Source organism: Balaenoptera ricei, chromosome 3 (genome assembly GCF_028023285.1).
Source record: "Balaenoptera ricei isolate mBalRic1 chromosome 3, mBalRic1.hap2, whole genome shotgun sequence".
Lineage (NCBI taxonomy): Eukaryota > Metazoa > Chordata > Mammalia > Artiodactyla > Balaenopteridae > Balaenoptera > Balaenoptera ricei.
The window spans coordinates 18,619,355-18,629,327 of NC_082641.1; the positions used below are offsets into that span (position 1 = coordinate 18,619,355).

The following is a 9,973-nucleotide window of genomic DNA, read 5'->3' on the forward strand; positions in this document are numbered from 1 at the left end:
CCTTTCATATTTTGGCTATTGTAAATAATGCTGCTATAATCATTGGGGTGCCTATTATCTTTTCAAATAAGTGTTTTCATTTTCTTTGGGTAAATAACAAAGAGTGGAATTACTGGATTGTGTGGTAGTTGTATTTTTAATTTTTTGAGGAACTTCCATACGTTTGCACAGTGGCTGCACCAATTTACATTCCCACCAGCAGCGTACAAGAGTATCCTTTTCTCCACATCCTTGCCAACATTTGTTGTTTTCTTTTTGATAATAGCCATTCTGACAGGTATGAGGCAATTGTGGTTTTGATTTGCATTTCTCTGATGATTAGTGTTGTTGAGCATCTTTTCATGTGCCTGTTGCCTATCTGCATATCTTCTTTGGAAAAATGTCTATTTAGGTCCTCTGTCCATTTTTTAATCAGGTTGTTTGGTTTTTTGATGTTGAGTTGCATGAGTTCTATGACATTGGGCATTAAAACCAAGTGATGTCTACCAGGAAAGCATTATAAGTTTCATGTAGTTTCATATAGTTTTAAACCACTTGAGATTTCTCTTCTGTGAATAGCCTATTCAGATTGGTTTCAATTTTTCTTTTAATGTGTTGGGGTTTAAAAAATGTTTTGTGTGTTATTACACAGTTTGATTCTAATTAGAAGTAACTGAATTATGCTAAATTTTGATATAGTATATGACTAAATTATATTATGATGAAAAAATAAAACCAGAAAAAAACAAATGTTTAGATGTTACTCATGATACAAATTCACTGTGAGTCAGCTGGGCCCTTGCTTTCCATCATCCTCCCTCTGGGAGCCATTGCTGAGCAACCACTGTGTGGTCTAGGATACTTCTGTTCCCCAGAGACAAGAGAAAGAGAAAGGAAGCAAATTGAGAAATGGCTGTTAAAGCTCTGACCCAGAAATGACACTGTGGCACATGTCACTTTGCAGAGTTTATTGATCAAAACAAATCAATGACCACACAAGTTCTAAGTAGGCAGTAGGCAAGGAAAGTAATTATCATTACATGTCTGGTTGGAAAAATAGAATAGTTGCTAAGCAGAACTGTAGGAATATAATCATAGTTACAGGACAAATATTTTCTCTCTATCACTTTTATCACTTTGTTTGTTGGGTAATTTGTGGACCAAAGATTTTAATGATAAACTTGTACAATTTATTAAATTTTCTTGTTAGTTTTTTTCTTGAGTGTTTGTAAAGGCATATTTTTCTACCCTGAATTCATACAGCATTCTATTCTATATTTAAAAAGTTTATAGGGGCTTCCCTGGTGGCGCAGTGGTTGAGAATCTGCCTGCCAATGCAGGGGACGCGGGTTCGAGCCCTGGTCTGGGAGGATCCCACATGCCGCGGAGCAACTGGGCCCGTGAGCCACAACTACTGAGCCTGTGCGTCTGGAGCCTGTGCTCCCCAACAAGAGAGGCCGCGATAGTGAGAGGCCCGCGCACCGTGATGAAGAGTGGCCCCCGCTCGCCACAACTGGAGAAAGCCCTCGCACAGAAACGAAGACCCAACACAGCCATAAATAAAATAAATAAATAAATAAATAAATAATTTAAAAAAAAATGTTTATAAAGCTTGATTTTTCATATGTACACCTTTAACTTATCAGGAATTATTTTTTCCCAAATATAAAATCATTAAAATTATAGCTATTTTTCAATTATATAATATATAATATATAAATAAATATACAATATATTTTATATTCAACATTGTGTAAGTTTAAGCTGTACATGTTGCTTTGATACTCTGCTGCATGATTTCCATTGTAGCATTAGCTAGCACCTCTCTCATGTCACATAATTACCATGTCTTTTTTGTGGTTAGAATAACGGAGATCTAATTTCTTAGCAAATTTGACATTATAATACAATATAGTTGTCTATAATCACTATACTGTGCATTAGGTCTCTAGGACTGATCTATCTACTAGTTGCAAGTTTGTACTGTTAAACATCTCTTCTATCCCCCCACCCCTTAGCCCCTTGTGACCTCCATTTTACTCTCTGGTTTTAGGAGCCTGGCTTTTTTAAGATTCCACATGTAAGTGATATCACACAGTATTTGTCTTTCTCCTTCTGACTTATCTCATTTAGCATAACGTCCTCAAGTTTCATCCATGTTGTCACAAATGGCAGAATTTCCTCCATTCTCATGATTGAATAATATTTCTCTTTATCCATTCATTTGTTGACTGGCACTTAGGTTGTTTCTGTATCTTGGCTATTGTGAATAATGTTACAATTACCATATGATTGTATATACCTCTTTGAAATCCTGTTTTTATTTCCTTTGGATATATAAAAGGAAGTGGAGTCGCTGGGTCATATGTTAGTTCTATTTTAACTTTTTAAATAATCTCCATACTGTTTTCCATAGTGACTTGCATTTCCCTGATGATTAATGATATTTAGAATCTTTTCATGCGCCTGTTGGCCATCTGGATGTCTTCTTTGGAAAAATGTCTATTTGGTTTCTCTGCCTATTTTTAAATTGGATTGTTTGTTTCTTTCATTATTGAGTTGTTTGAATCCTTTGTATATTTTGGATGATAACCTCTTACCCAGTATATGGTTTACAGATATTTTCTCCCATTCTGTAGGTTGCCTTTTTATTTTGTTGATTATTTCTTTGCTGTGTAGAAGCTTTTTAGTTTGATATTGTCACACATTGATTTTTGCTTTTGTTGTTTGTACTTTTGGCATCATATCTAAAAGAACCATTGCTGAGACCAATGTCAAAGAACTTCTTACTTAAGTTTTCTTCTAGGAATTATTAGGTGTCAGATCTTACGTTTAAGTCTTTGATCCATTGCAAGTTAATTTTTGTAAGTGGTGTCAGATGGGGTCCAATTTCCTTTTTCTTCATGTGTTTATCCAGTTTTCCTAGAACCATTTGTTGAAGAGGTTATCCTTTTCCCACTTGGCTCCTTGTCAAATATTAGTGGACTGTATATCTGGGGGTTTAATTCTGAGCTCTTGATTCTACTCCATTGGTCTGTCTGCCTGTTTTTATGCCAGTAGCATATTTTTAACTACTATAGATTTGTAGTATAGTTTGAAATCAGGAAGTGTGATGCCTCTTGCTTCGTTCTTTCTCATGATTTCTTTGACTGTTCAGGGTCTTTTGTGGTGCTATACAAATTTTGGATTTTATGAAATTAAGAATATGTCCTAATGTATTGAATAATTTTAAAATTAAATTTATAAAATTTAACAATTTAGTTGATTTTTAAATTTCACATTTTATTATTTCATATGTATTTCATAATTTTTTGTTTATAATTTTAATTAATGTCTCCATCTTCTTGAGCAGTCTAAATATTTTTTTTAATATAATTTCATAAAAATAATTTTAACCTGTATACTTTACCGTCTCCTTGTTGATTTTGTGGTTATTATTTCAACTGTAAATTTTCACAGGGAAGAATTTACATGTACATGCTCATTTTGAATAAGAACAGTTTATGTTTGTGTGTGCGTGCACGTGTATGTTTTAGTGTTTTCTTCTTTCTGACTCTGTGGCCATCGCTCTTTGTCAAATTGGTTTAAAATTACCCATATTAACAACCCCCAAACTTAGTAGAACACTAGGTCTGATAATGTATTTCAAAGTTCCTTTTCCAGGACATAGTGGTGCTATTCAGGTACACTCACTGAGTACTGTATGTATGGCTCAGGTCGTAAACAAAGTTTTAGATTTTGGCAGTTTTCTGCCTCTGCCCTCAACCTTTTAATCAAGGGAGCCCAACACCAGACTCTAGTTTTAAGTAGTGACACTTGTTCTAAGACATTACTAATGTGGAGGAATTGTAGTCCGTTATTTTGTGAAAGGCAACCTATTGACCATTACTGATGCCTTTGAGATATGGAAGACCAAATGCCATGGCTTACACGTATTCATAACTGTGTGTGTGTATATTAAAAGGTTTCATCTTGTTTTTAATTTTCATTACGTGATGGTGATTTTCTATTTTTACATTTTTCTAAAATTACTATGCATTTTGAATGAGAGTTTTGTGTCAAATCTCCAACATCTTGATAGAAAAACATAATTCCTTTTATTTGTATTTATTAGGGGTAAGCCAAACTTAGGTATGTTCCACTTCTCAGGGCTAGATCAAACTTTAATTATTTAATCATAGTTAAACAAAAATAACAGGACCCTAAGTGATAGAGACCTGGTAAAGATTTTCTCTCAATTCCCTGTTATTTTCTGATTCCCTATAAATTTCAATGCAAAGCAAGAGCTAGACACTACCAACGATACTGTCAAGTGTTGCCAAAAGTAGGATTCTTTGCTGTTGCAAACAATTGTGCACAGTGATATTCAAGTTGCTTTTCATTTTAATGGAAGCCAATCCCTTTCACAAATAAAGACAAGCTAAGGAAGTTTCTTGTATCACAGAGCAAAAGGAATTTCTTAGATCACTCAGCGGATCTAGAAAAAAAATAATTGTTTAAAAAGGTTTCTTTTTACTAAAACTAATGATTCTCTTCAAAGAAAAAGTATAAAATGAATATTGGAAACAGAAAGTCCAAAATTTAAAAAACGTTGTTTATAAAATGCTGAGTTCACTCAAAACTGTTAAAAATGTATCAGTAGAGTTTTGGCTGTTTAATAAAACATCCTAGGCATAGCAAGACAAGAACATGTATGGTATGATAAGACAAATTAGATGGGTAGTAGACCCTGTAAGACAATTAAAATTTTTACCAATTAATCTGCATCTCTTTTTTTTTTTTTTTCTGCATCTCTTTTTATCTTCTACAGTTTCTTTCCAGATCCTGAGTCAGTCTGTTCATATCAACCATGATAGATTAAAAACAAACCAACAAACACAAACATGTGTTTGATTCTTTTAGCTCTGCAACATCTGTGCTTTGGGACCTGAGCTGGAACTAACCATTTTTCTTTTCAGATGGAAAATTTTGCAACAAGCTCCCTTGTGCTCTAAACCGTGTCCCATATTTCAGGAGGAGACCTGGTTACCAGTAAGAACAACTTTCAGGTTGTGGAAAATAGAAGGAGAAATTTAGGTTATATTGAAAAGAAGCATCTAAAAAATGTAAATGTAAAAATGTAAAAATTACAATGGCTGACTTTGGACATAGTGAATTTCCTGCTATTAAGGAAGTCAGCCATGGTTTAGAATAGGGGAGAATATGTTTGGTTATAGAGGGCATTCAAACATAAGATGTGTCACTTTCTAGAGCTTTATCTGGCATAAAAATTTTAATAGTTTCAGAATAATTTATACAATTTAATATTCCTATTTCAAAGTTGGAGTAAAGAAAAACAATGGATAAAAAGTGTCCTGTTCCGTTGTTCTTACTTATTACTAACTGGTGTGTTCAAGAAAATGTTATAACTTGAAAGAATAAGGATAAGCTTCAACCAAGAAAGAAGTCCTTATAATTATTTTTTTTAATACAATAGAGTAATCCATACATTAGACATGTTTTTATTTTCCATTTTGTCACGTAACCACTTACAAATAACCTTAAAGTAAACCCAGGTTAGTAATAGAAACTTCCTTAACAATTTCAGTACCATAAGAACTAAGATAAAGGAACAATTATCTTTACTTTACTTTACTTTAATTAACAATGATTGATAAGCCATACAATTTTAACTATCTTCTGTTACCAGCAAATTTAGCATTACTAAAATAAACAAATAATTAACCTTAGTTTTTCACTTCACAAGTGTGAACTATGAACTGCTTCAGATAGTCATCTGGAAATCTTTATAATTTGATTCAGTTAAAAAAAAAGAGAGAGAGAGATTACACCCAAATTACAGCACTTTATAGATCTTTTCTTCCTTTCTCCTTGTTACTTCTCCCAGGTTTGCCTTTATCTTCCTCCTCTCCTCTCTCGCATCCTCTTTCTCTTCTTTTTTCTTTCCCTCCCCCTTTCCACTTATGTTTATTGAGCACTCCTGACTGTCAGACACTGTCTCTATTCATCATATACAAAGATAAAACCTAGACACTTACCTTCAGTTTATTAAGACACTGACCTTCAAATAAATAATTACAGCATAATATGAATATTGCTCTATTTAATTTTTTATACATTAAAAAAAAATAATTAGCTTGCTTTATCCCTAGGAAGGTTTGTGATATCACTTTTGTAAACTTTACTTGTATAGCATTTATTCTAAGGAATGGATGAAATATTTATCATAAGTTATGTGTATTGCTTCATTATTAAACCTGAAGTAAAGGCTGTTTTTCCTTGAATTTTTTTCCCCATCTTTCCTGGGTAAAATAAATTAGGCCGAATCTATATCTTTATTATATGCAACCCATAATGCACAAATAAAAGCCTACTACTGCTGGCACTAATTATGTCAAAGTACATTTGGTTTCATTTTATGATGGAATGCCAACTTCCCATTAAAAGGCAAATCTTGTATTTCAAAAGGTTAAATAGGATGATATTTAAATAGTATCCTAGCAGGTCCAATTTAGAATGCAAAATATATTCAATAGAACACCAATCTCTAGCCCTGTTAAATTATACTTAAAGAGAAATTAGGCACAGTTTTAGTCACTTTAAGTTCCTAAATTGCTCTACCTTTGCAATTTGTGAATTCACACAGACTTTTATTAAAAAATGTTCTTAAAAAGGCATAGTGATAATGAAATTTTATACAAGCATTAAAAATGAAACAATATGATAGTATATTGGCAGGAAAAATGGTAAATAAAAAAGTAGGTCTTAAAGTAGTAACTATAGAGTGAACATATATGCAGATGGTTATACATGAATGCTTACCCCTCAGTTTGCAGATAAAAATAAAGTTACATTAAAAGAAATATTCAGGTTTCATTGGCTTATTCTGCCACTTGCATAATGTGTAAACTCATCTTTTACATCTTGTAAGGTGGCCCAGAAGAAAGTTTTCTAGTGTCTTCTATTGACATGCATGTGAAAGCTGCTTCCTGCAACCGTTCTCAGCTCATTAGTCCAGGTGGAAAAATAACAATAACCAACCTGTGTTGTACTGCTCTTAACTGGCTCTCACAACATGTCGTATAAAACATCTCAGGAAAATGAATACTGACACTGCTGGCGTACTGACTCATCTTCCAGGGCAATGAATGTTTAAAATTTTAAGCTCTAAACAAGTCTACTGTTTCCATGTAAGTTTATGAATAGGAAACAGTTGAAGAAATATACAGCAGGTTATGAACAGCAATTATTTCTGAGTACAAATTATTCCTTTTTCTTTTATTTATTTGTTTTTCTATATTTTCTACAATGAACACATTTTTTAAAGAAAAGTATAAAAATAAAATCAATTTATGAATTTAAAGTGCATAAAACCCAGCAATGCCTAATAATAAAATGATATTTTTTTAGGTTATTGAGCATTAGCCAAAGACCTACTACATTAGCTCAAATTCTAATACTGATGGGGAGTAAAAAAGAATCTAAATAAAATCAATCCTTTATTTTTTAAGTTAAGCATTGAAACATTAGACAATTCACTAATTCTATTTTTTGAATTACATAGGTCTACTATTCTAAGGCATGGCTTGTTGTGAAAATGTAAATTATTCAGATTTTATATATTAATAAGAAAAAGATAATTGTTAACATATGTGTTTTCATGTGGATCAAGGGATAGAAATATATTACTAAACACAGCTGCCATAAAGTATGATGAGTGTTGTGATTGACTGGCATTAAGAGAACATAGAAAAGGACCTAAATATTTAGGGGGTCTAAGAAGGTCTCCTAAGAAAGTAAAATTAAACTGAGATCTAAAATGTGAAAAGGAGTTAGTCTGGATTAAAGAGAAAGGGAGCAATTTGGAAAGGAAAATGATACTATTACGTTAGCCTTGAAGAAAAAAAAAATAGTAAAAGGGGAGAATATTCTTTCTTATATACATTTATTTATATAAATAAATATGTATAATTCTATACATTATATAAACATGTATTGTACAATTATGTGTTATATATTAAACATATATATATATATATATATATATATAATATATAAAGAAACAAACTCAGCTGAAATAGAGGGTTAGAAGTATTTCCTGAAGGGAATATATTACTCATAATTGAGGACATCTCAGTAACTTTATTCAACTAATATTCAATAATTTATATATACCATATGCCTTTGCAAGGTAGTATAATAGTCCTATTGCTTATAGAAAATACTTTCATATTATGTTTCTTCTTCCCTAATTGCCATAAGATCTGCACTATATGCTTGTAACTCTATTTAAGGATGTATTTGTGTGTGTGCTTGGGTTCGTATGGATATGTTATAAGTAGGAAGGCTTTTTCGCTTACTTCTTCACTCCTCATTTCTCAAGGTCCTTTATTGTGTGAGTAAATATTTCTCACCTGAAAAATATATTAGCTGTACCTAGTGTGTCATTTCTTTCTTTGTATGTGGCAATGTTAAACAGTATAATATTTAAGGCAAAGTGATATTAGTTCCTATTGTTTCTGTTTTCTGTTAAGGCAAAATTATGTGACCGTTAGCCACAAAAAGATTATTTACTACTACCTGCCAACTCCTACCAAATGACAAAGTGTTTACAAATAGTAACTGTGGGGATTTGGCTAATCACTCATTACTAGCCCTGCGTTCCCAGGAAACAAATGGAACTTGCTCTTATTTTGCATTCTTCTGCTTCTACAACTACTAGAGGCAAATTTATCCTGATAGTAGCAAAGATGGAACTAGACAAGGGGGATGATATTTCTTAAAAGGTTTCCCTGTGAATGATGGAACAAAAACAAGTCATCCATTTCACTTGCCTGAAATACTTCTATTTTTTAAAGAACCCTATAAACCTAAAGAAATGAAACTATATGCGAATAAGGTATTGTTTAAATTTTTAACAATGACATGTTGTTAATTTTTAAAAATTCATATGGTACTTCCCCAATGTAGGATGTATTAACTCTTTAATACATTAGGGAAACATCTAATGTACTGAAGAACTTAATTTAATAGGACCCTAGGAGGCTGAAAGCAACTTAGTGGGAGAATCTGGCTCATTAATTTCAGTGATGCAGCACCCAAAGGTATTGAATTTTAAATGAATTCACAAACCTAATAAATCATCCTGGCTGTCAAGTGAAAAATAATTTGTGAAAAATTTATTACCCATGATTATCATGTATTAATCATAAGGTTTAAAATCTAAGCAAATGTTATACTCCTAGTTGGATAAATACTCTAGATTGCAAGGAGTATTTAATGCATTTTGACATCAAGCCGGTCATGGCAGAATTTATATTTCTAATGAACATCGTCTTAGTCTTTGATAGCTCATCCTTTTCTTGTCAAAGTACTGAACCCATCTGTAATAATGTCACATATATCCTTGTGCTTTGGCTTCTAAATCCATGCATTCATCTCTTTCTGAATGCCCATATATCTCTCATGCTTGATCCAATGCCTCAGTATCATTTTGGAAGGGGTGACAAACAACATAGACTCTGCAGGAATGGTTTGTGGCTGAAAAAAGCCCCCTGAAGTCTCTAAAATCAGCTTTGTGGTTTATGGCTGCCTTTCATTGCAGCCGTACAACTCAACGAAACATTCATTTTTTAACTTCTGTCTTGACCAAGAGAGGTTGTTCCCATGTGTGAAAGCAGACATTATCTATATCTTCATTCATTTTCATGCATGGCAAAGAATGTCAACATTCACAAAAATCAAACCCTAATTACTTGGACTTATTGTCAACTCAATGGCCTCATGAAATTCCTCAAGCAATGATTCTTCCTACTGAGATTTGTATTTGATTGATACAAAAGTTGATAAGCATTTATTCTGCAGTACTCTATAAAACCATACTAAATATAATTTACATCTTGGCTGCAGCAAATTAGAGAGGAGGGATTCATATTTATATCTCAAACATCAGAAGATAAAAATTCTGAGAAACCTTTCATCATCTGTCCAAGCT

General features: G+C 32.5%; 1 long non-coding RNA gene across 5 annotated transcripts in view; it reads left to right on the forward strand.

The window, feature by feature from the left end:
• Positions 1 to 1,654, forward strand: part of LOC132362148 (uncharacterized) — a 322,664-nt gene extending 321,010 nt beyond the window's left edge. Inside the window, exon 9 of one of the 5 annotated variants that reach the window (XR_009502244.1) lies at positions 1,266 to 1,654. This is a non-coding gene — a long non-coding RNA (uncharacterized LOC132362148). The remainder of the gene's footprint in view (positions 1 to 1,265) is intronic. The other 4 variants (XR_009502266.1, XR_009502276.1, XR_009502252.1 and 1 more) reach the window with 4 other exon arrangements.
• Positions 1,655 to 9,973: the final 8,319 nt, after the last annotated feature.